Here is a 17,849-nt window from a genome sequence, read left to right as displayed (position 1 = left end):
TCCTGTTTCTTTCCGATTCCTTCCTCCATGGATTTTAAGAAAGATCTGACACTTGACTACAGCAAAGTGTAGAAGTCCAGTCCTGCAAGCCATCCATTACCTTATAGACTCTAAGGCCAGAAAGGACCATCATGATCATCTAGTCTGATCTCCTGTACATTGCAGGCCACAAAACCTCACCCACTCAATCCTGTAATAGACTCATAACCTCTGGCTGAGTTACTGAAGTCCTCAGATCACGATTTAAAGACTTAAAATTATAGAGAATCCACCATTTACACTATTTTAAACCTGCAAGTGACCCACGCCCCTTGCTGCAAAGGAAGATGAAAATCCTCCAGGGTCTCTGCCAATGTGACTCAGGAGAAAATTCCTTCTCAACTTCAAATATAGCAATCCGTTAGAGCAGTAGTGGGCAACCTGCAGATCAGGATAATCTGCGGTGGGCTACAAGACAGTTTGTTTATAGAATGTCCCTGCAGCCCGTGGCACTTCCTACAGCTACCATTGGCTGGGAACGGTGAACCTGTGGATGGTCAGTGTAAACAAATTGTCTTGCGGGCCGCAAGTTGCCCACCACTGTGTTAGAGCCTGACCATGTGGACAAAACCTCCAGCCAGACACCTCGAAAAGAATTCACTAAAGTAACTCAGAACCCTCCCCATCTAGTGTCCAATCACCAGCCAATTCTTATTGAAGTCAATGGGAATTCCACACATGGGGGAAATCCCCTTTCTGGTCAGTTTTATCATTCACTTTTATAAGGCCAGGATTTCACCCATTAAAACCTTGCAGGATCAGAAACTAGCACTTGTTTGCCATTTTCAAGTGCTGAGCACCTTTTGCAAAGTGCAGGGTGCACTCAGTTTCCAGTGAAGTCAACAGAAAGGGAAGATACTGAAGAACATGGAGGACTGAGCCCAAAAGGGCACATCGTGTCTGGTTCTTGTTACAGAATATGGCTAATAATACAGTATCTACTACCGTAATTTATTGTGGAAGGTGCCTGGCTGACCGCTCTAAAGGCTGAATGTGTTATGGATACATAACGGAAGAGAGAGCACAGGCAACAACAGTACAAGCACCCCTGTTCTCCCAATATGGCTCTACCCTCTAACTATATGTAAAGTCTTCTGCCTTTGAAAATCTCCCCCTATGTATTACTATGTGTTTGTACAGTTCTTAGTACAAAGAGGGCCCAGTCTCAGCTGTGACCTCAAGGCACCACTGTAGAACAAATAATAAATAGTGACCAGGAGTATAAAACTGAATTGTTGAAGATCAGAATGGGAAGATTCAAGAGTTGGAAACCCAATGGCTTTTTGAAAGATGTGAAACCAGAGAGATGATAAGTTAAAGACCCGTTTCCCTTTCTGTAGCCTATTCTGTACAGTATATTCACTGGAGGCATAGAAATGATGACACTTGGAAAACATTGATGAAAACTTACAGTTTGAGGTGGTTGAAAAATGGTGAAAAGTTGTTGTGCAAAATGGTTAAAACTTTTTATGGGGAAAATTTCAGAGGAAATTTAGAATTTCCATAACATTTCAGTCTGCTTTATTTGGAGACCATTGAAATTTTTAAACAAACAACTGGAGAAAAAAAAGGACATTTTGAAAAGTGAACCCTATTGAAAATAATCTTCCTTTCTTATGAACGCAAGTATATCTATGTAATTGTCGTGCCTGTCTGTGAATGAATTATGTATTTGTTTGGCTTCTCAAGGATTGTGATTCACTGCTATTGACGGACAACTTCAGCGTAAATTTAAAACAGTGTTTAGCTTTGTTTCCTGAGAAGTGAGCATTATAGAATTTACAAATGATTAACCTACAATTAACCCTTCCTCTGTCCTCAGGATTTCCTTTATTCTTGACTATATATGCTCTTCCTGAAAACAGTGGATTTAAGATGGGTTTTGGCTATACATCTATTCAGGAACTGTTCCCTCATCTTCCAGCTAATCCAGCATGAATACCATAGGCTGCACTGAGAATTTCCCTCAGGCATCAGAAAAAACAATCATGCATGTGACTTATAGTAAAGAGAATTGCAAAAGTACTCTGCAGCTCAACAAAGCCATAGTCACTGCTAGAAGCCAGGTGTGAGGCCTAGTCATGTGATGTTCTTTTCTTGGCTGATGCTTCAGTAACAAGGTCTGACTAAAAAATGACCAGATTCTGACACTCTTACACTGAATACTGCCTTATTCTAAGAGGAGTCCCGTTATCTTCTATAGACTTCTGATAGGGTAAAGTATGACTCCAGGATAGCGCCATCTAGTTCAAGATCAAATATTCTAATAAAGAATGAAAAGACATAAAACATTTCTGCAGAACATTCCTATATCAACATTACATAATATCTACTGATTAATCCACTATACAATATATATTTTTAAATCCAGTGTCACCATTTTTGCCTTGAAATTTTTATTCAAATGGTTTTGTTTGTATTTAATTTTTGTTTTGTTTTTCTCAAAGAATGTGTTTCTTTTGTATTTTTATTTATAGTCATGCTTACACTCGGGCTGTCAGAAATACTGAACTAGGAAAAATACAGTTACATTTGTTTTATTTTAAACGGAGTATGATTTTTGTCTGGAATAAAGGGGATATTTACAAACTCTGTCCTTCACTCCTCCTAGCATGTGTGTGTCATGAGAACAGCCAGCCAGCCAAGCAATTAGAAAAATCCTGTACAAATCTGCACTCATGTTCCTATTGGGTTGCTTTTTATCTTCTGAGGTTAGATGTATGATATATGTCTGAAAACTATTTTGCTTTACAAACTTTGTTTCCATCTTGCCAAAGTAAATACTCTAATCAGGTCTGGTTTTCTTTCACTCCATAAAGAACAGTGTCATCCTCATTGCAGGCAACGCAATTTCTGTTCTGTGTCTGTCAAAAGGAGTTCTGCTAAGCTGCCCACTGAAAACATTTTATGCAGTCTTCTGCTTTTCAGAAGACTTTATATAGTAGATGGTTTAAATTCCGGCCAAAATATTCCAGTTTCCCTTGGCTATTCTTTTCATTTTATTCATTTGTTCAAAGCAAACTGAGTCTCACAGTGCAAGAATCACAACTGATGTCACTCACTCTTCTGCTTTTGCTGTGGTTTTGATTTACATATTAAATGGTTTAATTTACAATATTACATATTTCATCTATTATGAGTCCCAAAGCTAAAAGAAAACTATTTAATGACACATCAAATAACAAGATAATTGGATTTATACAAATAATGTACAAAACCTAATCTGGCCATGTTGTAAGCCTTTGAAAAATCACAGTTTGAACATGCTCAGTAGAGACTTCTTGGTATCTGGCAGCTAAATTCTTCAAATATCTCGTGTGCATTGACTATGCTCCAGGGCAGTAATGCAGAGGCTGTCCAGGATTTTACCTGCTGCTGTGGGATGCTGTGGCACTAGGCACCAGAACTGAAAACTGGGAGACTGTCTCCCTGGGGCTCTAAAGACTCCCTCTACTGGCACGAGGCAGTGAAGAGAAAAGGGAGAGGAAACAGCCTGATTAAACTACAGAAGGGACAAGAGCCAGACCCCATGGTGAAGAGGGTGATTGTGAGACTAGATTGGAATCAAGTATCAGAGGGGTAGCCGTGTTAGTCTGGATCTGTAAAAGCAGCAAAGAATCCTGTGGTGCCTTATAGACTAACAGACGTTTTGGAGCATGAGCTTTCGTGGGTGAATACATCTGCATCTGAGGAAGTGGGTGTTCACCCACGAAAGCTCATGCTCCAAAACGTCTGCTAGATTGGAATGAGGAGTTGGTGGAAGGGGAAGAGACTGGGAGATTGGGGATGGGAAACTGGGACTGGCTGGGCAAGGAGACAGGGACTAAGAACCAGAGGAGGAAATAGGGGCAGGGAGGGACTGGCAGCTTGTGGGTGGGTGGGGGTGGGGTGAGATTGCGTGAGGAACTGGGAAGATGGGACTACTTAAAACAAGAAAATGTGGCTAGGAGTCATTGGGATGATGAAATGGAGGCTAGTGAGGGGCTGGGCAAGAATGTGGAGCCCAGAAGCGGTAGAGACTGGAACAGGGTAGAGTAAGAGCCTGGGAGTAGGACAGGAACCCAGGATGGGGAGAAAGGACAGTGACAGGTTAGAGAGGATGGGGAAGAAGATGTCACATCCAGAACCTGGATATCAGGCCGCGACACAAAAAAATTAGTGGGTGCTCAGCACACACTGGCAGCCAGCTCCCTCTTACCCACCCCAGTGCCAGCAGTCCCACTGATCAGCTCCCTGCCTCCCTCACAGTGCCTTCCACCACCGCAATCAGCTGTTCCACTGTGTGCAGGAGATGCTGGAGAGGGAGAGGGAGGAACGGGGATGGGGCACGCTTGAGAGAGGGAGCACAACTGGGCAGGAAGGGGTGAGTCAGGGTGGGAGCTTGGGAGAAGGGGTGGGTTGGAGTAGGGTCTGCGGCAGAGCGGGGGGTTGGGCATCTGAGGCCTGGAGGAAGCCAGCACCTGTGGTCAGGTGACCAGCCATGGCAGAAACAGTCTGTCAAAACTACCAGGCAGCTGGGAGTACCCCAACAAGGTAGCAACACTGAGCAGACTGGAGTGTCTGCTTTCATTAGGAATCTATATGCCTGCTTTACGGTCATCTGGTTAGGCCTTGCTTGTGGATTGACTTGACCCCAGGATTCAGAAGTAATTACCTCAGATGGCTCATCAGGCTCAGAACACTGGAATGGAATGGAACCCAAGTCTCAACATTCCTCTTATGTCAACAAATATATGTGAAATTCATTGGCAAAGTGTGTGTCTCATCCCCGCTAGTGGATGGTCCACACTGAGGTTGACAACCTACTACTGCTTCCAGTTACTTCATTAGCTCAAATGGCAAAACTCTTTGCAGTGGATCTAAACGTTCTAAAATCACTGATGACAAATGTGAGTGTCACTATAATGCAAGTGTGATGTTATATAAAAAGGAAGGTGACCATTTATATTACTGTTGCTACCACTGTCACAAAGTTGCAGTAAATCTTGTACAAAGTATGTCCTGTAAGGTATCAATGGAAAAGTTATAGTCTGTTAAGCATAATTATCCTGTTTAAATACATGTATCATTGTGGTATCGAAGTTATGAATATGGACTATATGTTTGTATCTCAAATATGTTTTTTTCTTTTTTTCTTCTTCCCAACATTTACAAAGCAAATTTACCATCCAGACTAGCCATCCCTATGTTGGGCCATCCATGTGATAATGGGCGATTGTAGAGACTCAGCTCACCCAATGAGCCCCTCCTGAAGACATTTCAGAGAGCACTGAGGCAATGGTTGCCCCAAGGATGTAAGAGGCGAATGTATCACATGTAAGGACATGTAATCTAAACCTCTATCTTTTGCCAGAAACTTCCCATGCGCTTGGGCTGAAAGTATAAAAGGAAACTGTGACATCACTTCTGCCTTCATAACTGCTCCTCACCTCTGGATTGTGATTTTCTAACAGAAGGAAGCTCTGAACAAAGGACTGAGACCCCCAATCCAAAGAGCCTTTTTGAAAGCTGGCAGACTTACCATCACAGCTATGAACCTGATTTACAGACTATAAAACCACTTGTAATGTATATGATTCCTTTAGCCATTTTAAAACTCTCTTATTTTTTATTAATAAACCTTTAGTTATTGGCTACAGCATGGTATTTGGTAAGATCTAAAATATATAGGTTGATGTGGGGGAGTGGCTGATCCTTTGGACTGGAAGAACCTTATGTCTGACAAATCTGGTTTTCAGTAACCTCTCATCATAAAATCCAGTTGTCTGCATGGTAAGCCAGGGGCTGGAATGCCTAGAGCGACTGTGTTTTGGCTTCTTGTTAACCAGTGTAGAGATACAGGAGCTCACTTTTGTTACTGGTTTGGTGAACTCTAATGTTAGAATAACCACCAGTTTTGGGGTGTGACTTCCCTGTTTTTATCAGTCTGTCCTGAATTTTGCATTCTCAGCTGTGACCCACACCAGGCCTGGTCCCAGTAACATAATAGAAATTCTGGGGTTTTTTTCAGTTTATTGATTTACAAAACTACATTTTAAAAACATTATTAAGGCTGCTCAGAAGTTAACAAATGCCAAAAAAATAAGGTTCACAGGGTGGTGTGATGGTGAATGAATTAATGTTTGTAAAGCACTGAGTATATGTCTACACTGCAATAAAAGACTCTCAGCGTGGCCATGGATGGCCGAGATCAACTGACTTGGGCTCATGGGGCTTGGGCTGCAGGACTAAAATTCACAGCCTAGACGTTTGGACTCAGGGGGGATGGAGCCCGGGCTCTGAGACCCACCTCGTCGTGGTCTCTCAGAGCCCAGGCTCCAGCCCAAGCCCAAATATCTACACAGAAATTTTACTGTGCAGTTTTCAGCCCTTCAGCCCAAGCCCCATGAGCCCAAGTCAGCTGACCCAGGCTCTGAGACCCAGGGCTGCGGGGATTTTATTGCAGTGTAGACATACCCTCAGATACTATAGTGATGAAAACCATAGAAAAGACCATAAGAAAATTAATTCCATATTTGGAGCAGAGTTTGAGTGCTGTGCAGTAAATAAGGCCTGGGGTCACAAGATTAATGCAGATAAAAGAAAATATTTAATAGCTGCTCATTAATTGAACACTGTCCATCATGTGCGCTGAAGGAGGCAGGTGTCCTGTGTGAAAAATAGCCTGTGATCTTGTAATTATAGATTGTATCATAATCCATACACACAAGGAGGGCAAACTAAGGTTACCTACACAATTTTAAGTCTGACATTTCCTAACTTTTGAGTGCTTGACTTTGCAACCTTAATAATATTCTATTAGAGATGTAGTTCAGGAAACCCGGAGAGGGAAGTCATGCGCAGATATCCAACTAGCCTTTCAATATTTTTTGTTTATTTCAATTTAGCAGTCTTAAAAGAGACACTATCCCGCCCCAAGCTGCCTATGGTACGTTGGGGTCCATGCCATATGGACACTGACTAAATGAAACAATTTGGTCATTAGTGATTTCTTCCATTTGGACTAGGGTGACTAGATGTTCCAATTTTATAGGGACAGTCCCAATATTCAGGGCTTTTTCTTATATAGGCATCTATTACCCTACCCCTGTCCCAAATTTTCACACTTGCTATCTGGTCACCCTAATTTGGACCCTAATCTGTGACCTAAATGTATAGCGAGATGGCAGCAGCAGCCAATACTAAATAAGGTGTCTGATTTGACCACAGGATCTCCACAAACTTACTATTAATTGAGAGTTTTTAAATAGTTCTCCTTTGTGACACAGCAAATTAAAGAGGTTTCTTTCTTTTTCCAGAGTTTTCCCCAACTTCTTCCTAGTGATTTGATCCTCCCAAGATCTATATTTCACAGCATAATAAACTGTTTCCTTTGTTTGCATCTATGTGTCTTAGTGCTTAGTGTAAGCTGCAGATTTTTGCTATGGTATTGCAATTTCTATTATTGGGAGCTTATTTTATTTTTAATTGATTTTTATTCATTAAATTAACTGATAAAAATGTCCCAGGTTATTTATATATATACACACACACACACACACACATACACACAAACACACACATAACTTCAAACTCCACTAGGCCACCATCAAGGAAAGGCCTATGTAAATAGAGAGTCCTTGCAGTATGCCCTGACATTCAATAAACCTAGATTCTATTGGACTAATGGAGATTGTGAGTAGAGTTGGTCAAAACTCAGAATTTCCATTTCTGTGGGAGAGTGTGACATTTCTTTTTTGTTTTGCACTGGAATGAAAATTGGAATTTTTGAAATTTCCCACAGACAGGAAATTCCAAAACAAAAATATTTTTTGCAAAAATTGCAACCCGTCCATTTGATTTTTCCTAAACAAAATGGAGCAGCTGGCTGCCTCCAACTCCAGGAGAATATCAAGGTGTCCAGAGCTGGGAGCCTAGGCCCTGAGAGCCCTTGCTGGAGCTCAAGCTCCTAGGACTTTCAGATTCCCAGCTCTATGGCAGGGAGCCTGGAAGCCCTGGGTCCCTAGTCCCAGAGCAATCCACATGGCAGGGCGGTTCCAGAACCACAGACCTTCGCAGACTGCTCAGGAGCCCAGGCTTCCAAGTGAGCTGGCAAGAAACCAGCCAGGACACCTGTTTTTGTTTGACAGAAGTTTGTCAAAACCAAATTATTTCTGTTTCATCAGAAAATTCCTGACCAGCTCTAATAGTGAGTTCCCAATTCAAGGGCCTATCATGGAGAATATCGTTTCTCACATTCAAAAGTCATTTCAATCCAGAGGTTACCTGAGTCACTGCAAGTGATCTTGACTGTTGAGATGAAACATGAGGAGAAAGGAAAGCTTAAATCATAATGGACTTTATGAATCGATAGGTTCATCTTGCACTACACCTGGAAATACACTTGAAAGCCAATATGAACTATGGAGCACAGATATAACGTGCTCCAAGTGAGAGAGACTATGAAGTGACTGGTGTATTCTGTTCATGCTAAGTTCCTTGCTACTTGCTCTAGCTTTCTAATGCAGAGTAAAAGTATGTTTAAATTTATTCTGATTATAAACAATTAATCACTATATTTAAACATGGCTAAAGATATACAGCCAAATCCTTAGCTGGTGTAAATCAATGTAGCTCCATTGCTTTAAACAGGGCTATTGCTGACTTACATTAGCTGAGAATCTGGCCCACAGTATGGCCTGGAAATTGGTTAGGCTTCTCCTCTCCCTTACACCTGTGAATCGGGAGTAATTCCACTCAAGTCAATGGAGTTACACTGGTGTAAGCAAGTGGAGAATCAGGCCCAGTTTTCTTTGTGCTTCCCTTGTCCCTTTCCCTTAGTGAGATGATCCTTTCCTAGTAAAAGAATTTAAGATGGCTCGTAGGTGGTGCTAAAAGGGTTACCAAATGCATCTGAGTGTGCATGTCAGATGTTTGTTTAAAATGTAACAGAAGTTAGATGTGGCTTAATTATGTGAAGGAAGCTAGTTGCACTGAACTCTTTTTGTGAAAACTCCATGATAATGGGCTAATATTAAAGGGTGTTTCTGAGTACTGCACAACAAGTAGCTGACAGTAATGATTAACAAATTCCCAATATTATCTACATTTGACCATGAAGCTGAGTTTAAAGTAAATGTTTCATGTTAATGATTTATACAGAAGGTTTTCAAAATCAGTGTCAGTGAAGTGTCTTCCATTTCAGTGATAGCAGATCTGGGAGGGGAAAATGGAAAGCTCAAATATTGAAATATTTACTGGTGTGAGTATTCAAAATTCCCCTAACCAGATTAACTACCCACTAGTAGATTAAGTATGGAGAATCACCTTGTGTCTACACTACTCTCTCAAGTAATGTCTTTACCTCCATTGATAATATTCCAACATTCGCTAATAATGAACTCCAAAAATCTGATTATTATTTCAGTGTATAAAATACATCTGTCCAAAGTGCTCAGTGCTTGCCCAATTCCACCTTTAAAAACACAAAGACTTCATGTTGATCCAATGTAAATATTAGACACTTTCACAGAAACTGATCACTTCCCCCTTTCCAGCCACTCACCCCACACCCTCAGCTCTTGTCTGAGAAAGCCTGGGGAAACAGGTAGGCTTTGCACTATGTGCCAAAGAGCAACAAACTCAGCTTCTCCAGACCAAAGAGTGAGTATATTCTAAAGCTGAAGGCCCTCCTCTGAGAATACCCAACAGTCAGCTTCTGTTCAAACACATCTATGGACCGTCAGCTTGGGCATCCCAGCGACAATGATAAAGCACGAGGAGCGAGAATGTCTTTATGTATAACCTAACAATGAAGGGCTTTAACGATCAAGATCAACATCTTGATAGACACCTAGAAACTCACTGCAAGTCCGTTCAAACTTGGTAGCACAGGAGAAATGGGCTACTGCTACATGCAAGGAGCAACCATTAAGCGGGTAGCTGCATTCTGTTGAAGGTTCTGATTGGTCTTCAGGTGCAGCCCCATCTAGAGCTCAATGACTAGTCCAATACGGAGGAGATAATAGCAATAAAAAGTGTGATGAGACCCACACACAAAAGAAAATACCAACTGCAGTTTGAAAAAAAAAAAAAGCACTTTTGTCATCTAGGCCTCCAGAAGCAACTGAGGATCTAAGAAAGACTCTCTTCAGACCTGAGTAATAAAAGTTGAATATTTTTCAGTCAGTGTATCCTATATACTCTTATGCAGGTTGGGTTTTCAGGAAGCTAGCTCTTACCCAGGCCCTTGTTTCAACTAGTGACTTGAAAAGCTGATCAATTGTGATATTCAAGTCTGCTGAAATAGTGATTGACAGCAAAGCGTCATCTGCATACTGACGACACTGCTGTCCAGACCACCTCACCAGTTCCTCAAACAGGCTCACAGACACACTTAGAGGGGGGTTGACACAACTGACCTCTGCAGTGAGCATGGGAGGTGAACACTGAACAATACACAGGGATGCTGAAGATTGCATGCACCTCCGTGCACCAGACTTATTTTGCTGTTGCTTCTTGTGCTCCCTGCCTGCACTTACATGAGGGTATCACAATATGGTCCTATATTTTTACTATTTTTTAATCCCCTGTTAGTACAGCAAAACTATACAGGAGAAAATGGGCTCGATTCTTTTCTGGTTCATATATCACCCACTTACAAAATCATGAAACGTGAGCCAAATCATATTCCCATTTAGGGCAAAGGCACTTTTGCCACTGATTTCAATAGAAGCAATAATACGGTTTTTGTACTCATTGCTGTATCCTTATTACACGAGCTAGAAAAACACCACAGCTTGACTTTCGGAATACGGACTGAGTTTGCAGGGCTGGCAGTCAGAAAAAAAAATCATCTCTGTTAGCTGTGCAAATTAGATCTGGAAGTTATTGAGAGACAACAAACCTAAAGCTGCATGATGGTATTTTCACTCTTCATAGCATGAAACTATAGAACCACAATCAGATGTTCATTCCATAATCTACTTCTTCCCATTTTTCCAATGCTTGTTCCAGAGACAGACAAACTTAAAAAAAAATTAAACTTAAATCACCTGTTTTAGACCGTTGGAGAGTTTCACCTTGACAAGCTAAATTTTATTTAGATTGTAAGCTTCTTGGAGCAGACACCATCTGATCTCTTTGGTCTGTACCAGAACAGAACACACTGTTTGTGTGCAGCATGAAATAAATAATAACAATAAAGTTTTGTCTTCGAGAACTAACCTACTGAGAGACTGTGTGATCATGGTTGTCCTTGTAATTCACTCTGGGGTTTCCCAAATTGATTGAATTTGGTTTACATTGTGTAGATGTTAAGTATTCTGGCATAAAGTAAATGGACTCACCTCTTTTGATCCATCTTGGACCCAGACGTCATATGGGAATTAGGGATGATTAATCATGGCTACATATAAGAAAATACCATACCCCAGCTGCCAATGACATTTACTTCATTTGGATTTAATAATAATCACCTCTTAAATATCCCCTTCCTCATCCTCCTCAATCCTACTGCTAGCACGGTCTTGATGCAGCATATGTTCTACTTAGAAATAGTACCAGGATGTAGGTGAGGGGTTTGAGCTATAGCAAAGGAAAAGACACCTTTTATTCTATTTTTTCAGCATATGCTGAGGGGAAAGAGAACAGCCATTGTAGGGGTAGGCTTGTGCAAAAATTAGTAATTAGAAAATATTTTTTCACACTGTGCAATTAGACCAGGGAATTTTTTCCATATTGAGTGATGAAAACAGGGACCAAGTCTTTGTGCATACTATACTGATCTGCAGGCTTATTAGAGATGGTCGCAAGTGAGGATATTCTCCTTTTGTTCAGCATAAATGTCTTTATCTACAATTGGCTAGCCATAGTCACTCCTCTCACTGTTTCTTTTTCTGTCTCTATTCCTGGTAGGGATGGGCTTACCTAGTCATAACTTGACTAGTTTGAGGGAAGTTTATTTACAGGATAAATCACTTTGTTGTGTAGACTGAGGGCAGATAGGATATGTCTTTCAAGGAAACAACCCTCTGAGGTGTTGAATTATTATTTTTTAAGCTTGAAGGAAATGGAATAGCCCACCAAATAAGAAAGCTGCCAAGTTTATAGTCAGGAGATGACTGTACTCAGTATGTTCAGCATGGCAAAATGGGGAGCATCCAGATTCAGGGACTTACTGAGCTATGAAAAAGCCAGCTGCAGAGCAGGAATTTGGTCTGTGACAGATTCCTGATGTTCTCATTGCTGTCAGCAAATGTCTACAGTTCAGTTGTGCTACCTGTCCAATTTGTATAAATTCTCCAGGGCAGGAACCTTACCTCCTAATGTTGTACAGTGCAGGTAAGGTGCCATGCATGCTTACAGTGCTAAATAAACAATAATCCAAAAGGGAAGAATAATCTACAACCCAGCAGTACAGACAGACTGAAATGCAGTACAAACAGACCTAAATCCAAGGATGTGATAGTTCTATCTTTTTTTGTAAACAGACCAAGCCAGTTCCACAAAATAGCAGTTGGCAAGATGCAAGTTGTCTTTCTGTGAGCTTATCAGCACCTTCTCCTGCCTACAGTTCATTTGTACTGTCATTATATTCTCTCCCCCACAGCCTGAAAAGACAGAATCATAGAAATATAGGGCTGGAAGGGACCTTGAGAGGTCATCCAGTCCTTCCCCCCCATGCTAAGCCAGGACTAAGTATTCCTATGCCATCCCTGACAGATGTTTGTCCAACCTGCACACCCTCCCTTAGAAGCCTATTCCAGAATTTAGCAACCTTATAGTGAGAAAGTTTTCCTAATATCCAACCTAAATCTCCCTTGCTGCAGATTAAGCCAATTACTTCTTGTCCTACTTTATAACATCCCTTAAACATAGACTCATAGAATCATAGAATATCAGGGTTGGAAGGGACCTCAGGAGGTCATCTAGTCCAACCCCCTGCTCAAAGCAGGATCAATCCCAACTAAATCATCCCAGCAAGGGCTTTGTCAAGCCTGACCTTAAAAACCTCTAAGAAAGGAGATTTCACCACCTCCCTAGGTAACTCATTCCAGTGCTTCACCACCCTCCTAGTGAAAAAGTTTTTCCTAATATCCAGCCTAAACCTCCCCCACTGCAACTTGAGACCATTACTCCTTGTTCTGTCATCAGGTACCACTGAGAACAGTCTAAATCCATCATCTCTGGAACCCCCTTTCAGGTAACTGAAAGCAGCTATCAAATCCCCACCCCTACCCCCATTCTTCTCTTCTGGAGACTAAACAATCCCAGTTCCCTCAGCCTCTCCTCATAAATCATGTGCTCCAGCCCCCTAATCATTTTTGTTGCCCTCCACTGGACTCTTTCCAATTTTTCCACATCCTTCTTGTAGTGTGGGGCCCAAAACTGGACACAGTACTCCAGATGAGGCCTCACCAGTGTCGAATAGAAAGGAGTGATCACGTCCCTCGATTGGCTGGCAATGCCCCTACTTATACAGCCCAAAATGCCATTAGCCTTCTTGGCAACAAGGGCACACTGTTGACTCATATCCAGCTTCTCGTCCACTGTAACCCGTAGGTCCTTTTCTGCAGAACTGCTGCCCAGCCATTTGGTCCCTAGTCTGTAGCAGTTCATGGGATTCTTCCGTCCTAAGTGCAGGACTCTCCATTTGTCCTTGTTGAATTTCATCAGATTTCTTTTGGTCCAATTCACTAATTTGTCTAAGCCCCTCTGTATCCTATCCTTACCCTCCAGCGTATCTACCACTCCTCCCAATTTAGTGTCATCTGCAATATATTTGAAGACATCAGGTTCCTCATCAGTCATCTTTTCTCAACACTAAACTTACCCATTTTTTAAAACTTTTCCTCATAGGTCAGATTTTCTAAACTTTTTATCACTTTTGTTGCTTTCCTTTAGACTGTCTGCAATTTGTCCACATCTTTCTTAAAGTATGGTGCCCAAAACTGAACACAATACTCCATTATCGACTGGAAGAACTGCAGTTTTTCTACTAGATGATCCCCTGAGAAGAACTTTCAGACTGTTTTAAAAAGAAGATGTGCTTTCTGGCAAGAAAAGGAAGACATGCTGGAGGAGTGGGGCAGGAGGGGCTTGCCAGCCTCCCATGACACTGACCAAAACCCCAGGAACTCTCAGGAGTGATGAAGACTTTAAGGGGAGTGGGAATTGAATATAGATTTTGGTTTTGGTTGTTTTTTGCCTAGATCTGCCTGATAGCTAAGAGAAAAGTGTGTGAGAATTTCGAGGTTCCTTTTTACAAAGCCTGTGTGTCCCTTACTTTAACTGTCATGTAATTAACAATAATCCAGGGTGCCCATGGGGTTGTACTCTGGGGCAGAAGCATGCATAGGCAACTGAGGAGCTTGTGTGGGCTGAGGGACTGGTTCTTGGGTTTAAGCGGTTGACCATGGGGCCTCACTGCCAAGATGGGTGTCAGACTCAGGATTTGCCCCTGTGGAGCATGCCTGAGTGACCCAGTGACCAGTCATTACTCAGACCCTTGGGGGCTTAGCAGCACAGCAGCATATGGGATCCAAACATTGGGTCCCATTAGAGAAGACTGGTGACTGTTCACAATGGGGGAACTCAGCCAGGGCTGTGATAACCTAAAACTGCTAATACACATGAACACTGTAAACTTATATGTCTTCACTAGGATTTTGCCGCCTGTTAGTTACCACGTTAGCTAATATGTGGTAAGAACACACCATTTTTCCTAGTGAAGATGCAGCCTCAGCCAAGTGAAGCTGACGAACAGGAAGAAGATGCTGAGAAGCCAACATAATATTTTGTCATGAATCGCACATGCTGGAAATTAGTAATGAATGAAAAACTTTTCCCCAGAATATAATTTATACATATTTTAGAAGGAGGAATGATTCAGTAATAAAGGTATAAATTATGTATATCAAGAAATTAGGTAAATCTATTTTAAAATGTTATTATCTAGACAATAACAGTTCTCCTAGCTATAAAAAATGTATCTCAAAAGACACTCTAAAAATGTTTTTGTTTTGTGGAGGGAACATAATAGGCTTAAATTACAAGTCTCTGTTTTCCAGTAGATGAATCACTAGTAGGCAGCCTAGATAATACATACATAAGGCCAGATCCTCACCTAGTGTAAATTGGCATAGATTCATTGATGGTGAATTACATGAGCTGAGGATCTGTCTGAAATCGCATTCAGGAAAAGAACAAATTGCTAAATATATTATATCTTGCAGGAAAAAAATCTACCTTTAAAGTGCTGATGAAAAGGAATTTCTAACAATTCGTGCCATTAATCAAAGGATCAGACGTAAACAGGGCTGGCTTTCAGCCGATTCACCCGATTCCCCGGAATTGGGCCCTGCGCCAAAGAGGGCCCCGTGCCTAAGGGGGCCCCGGTCCGGGGGTCTTCGGCAGCATTTCAGTGGCGGGGGGTCTGATCCAGGGTTCTTCAGCGGCAGGGGGGTCCTTCAGTGCCACAGAAAACCCGGAGCGGACACCCCGCCACCGAGTATTCTAATTGAGCCCTGCGGGTCATAAAGCCAGCCCTGGATGTAAAGGACCACATTTTCAAAGTGAGGCTTCCACTCGTACCCAGGATGCAAGGCCTGTGAGTGCGTATCATTATTTGTGCACACAAGTGACAGAGTTTACATGCAGAAAAGGCCTTATACAAGGGCAACTCAAACATGAATGTGTTTTGTCATTTGTCAGCACAAGTGCACAAATAACATGTGTACAAGTATCTGGCATGTGCACAGTTGCATGTGCACAAATGGAGGCTGAGGATGTGACTCTTGAAAATTGAGCCCACAGTAATATGGTGATCACAGCTATGAGGGGTTTGCTAATGTGGCAAATTGGATCTGTTGGCTTCATAATGGAAAAGGTAGTCTTCCAATAAGTATGTTTTCCTCCCCAATATTCTTGAGGTTTTAAGGTAATTTGGATACAATAACAGAAAGAAAAATGATGTGCAAACGAATGGACCCTGACCTGGGTTACACGCTAGCCATGTTAAATAGATGCAAAATTCTACCTTCCCAGCTCCCTTCCCTCTTTCAGATATAAAGTGACTCCCTTTGTAGGCTTTCCTGTACAACCTCCAAGACACTGCTCATGTTAGAAAGCAAGTAGGGCTGCTGAACTCTATCATAAGGCAAAATTATTTTAATTAAACATACTTATAATAAATGGAAAACCACAGTAACAAATTTATAATCTCTCTTCTAGCACCAGATCTCTTTAATAGACAATGTCAACTGAATGTTATCACAGGATAATACTGTTGTGCTGCTACATACATGCAGAGGCAAAGCTGAAAGACATACATGCAGAGGCAAAGCTGTAGTATCAAGGAAGAAGACATTGATCCTATGACAAAATTCAGTTACAGTGATATTATTTTTATTATACCAAATGACTAATATAAAGTTATTGTGCTATGCAGGAAGGCTTTTTAATAGTCTGATACTAACTGCTGTTTGCAATGGTGTTCTGATGTCAGAGAACTACAAAATAAAAGCTCAAACTAGCTATGGGAATAAAGGGAAACAAGAAGACTTTTTATCAATACATTAGAAGCAAGAGGAAGACCAAGGACAGGGTAGGCCCACTGCTCAGTGAGGAGGGGGAAACAGTAACGGGAGACTTGGAAATGGCAGAGATTCTTAATGACTTCTTTGTTTCGGTCTTCACTGAGAAGTCTGAAGGAATGTCTAATATAGTGAATGCTAATGGGAAAAGGGTAGGTTTAGAAGATAAAATAAAAAAAGAGCAAGTAAAAAATCACTTAGAAAAGTTAGATGCCTGCAAGTCACCAGGGCCTGATGAAATGCATCCTAGAATACTCAAGGAGTTAATAGAGGAGGTATCTGAGCCTCTAGCTATTATCTTTGGGAAATCATGGGAGACGGGGGAGATTCCAGAAGACTGGAAGGGGGCAAATATAGTGCCCATCTATAAAAAGGGAAATAAAAACAACCCAGGAAACTACAGACCAGTTAGTTTAACTTCTGTGCCAGGGAAGATAATGGAGCAAGTAATTAAAGAAATCATCTGCAAACACTTGGAAGGTGGTAAGGTGATAGGGAATAGCCAGCATGGATTTGAAAGAACAAATTGTGTCAAACTAATCTGACACGTTATTCTTTGATAGGATAACGAGCCTTGTGGATAAGGGAGAAGCGGTGGATGTGATATACCTAGACTTTAGTAAGGCATTTGATACGGTCTCGCATGATATTCTTATAGATAAGCTAGGAAAGTACAATTTAGATGGGGCTACTATAAGGTGGGTGCATAACTGGCTGGATAACCGTACTCAGAGAGTAGTTGTTAATGGCTCCCAATCCTGCTGGAAAGGTATAACAAGTGGGGTTCCGCAGGGGTCTGTTTTGGGACCGGCTCTGTTCAATATCTTCATCAACGATTTAGATGTTGGCATAGAAAGTACGCTTATTAAGTTTGCAGATGATACCAAACTGGGAGGGATTGCAACTGCTTTGGAGGACAGGGTCAAAATTCAAAATGATCTGGACAAATTGGAGAAATGGTCTGAGGTAAACAGGATGAAGTTCAATAAAGATAAATGCAAAGTGCTCCACTTAGGAAGGAACAATCAGTTTCACACATACAGAATGGGAAGAGACTGTCTAGGAAGGAGTATGGCAGAAAGAGATCTAGGGGTCATAGTGGACTACAAGCTTAATATGAGTCAACAGTGTGATACTGTTGCAAAAAAAGCAAATGTGATTCTGGGATGCATTAACAGGTATGTTGTAAACAAGACACGAGAAGTCATTCTTCCGCTTTACTCTGCGCTGGTTAGG

This window comes from Gopherus evgoodei, chromosome 2 (genome assembly GCF_007399415.2).
Source record: "Gopherus evgoodei ecotype Sinaloan lineage chromosome 2, rGopEvg1_v1.p, whole genome shotgun sequence".
NCBI classification, from domain to species: Eukaryota; Metazoa; Chordata; order Testudines; family Testudinidae; genus Gopherus; species Gopherus evgoodei.
The sequence above is the reverse complement of the archived record's forward strand: the minus strand, read 5'-3'. Positions refer to the sequence as shown.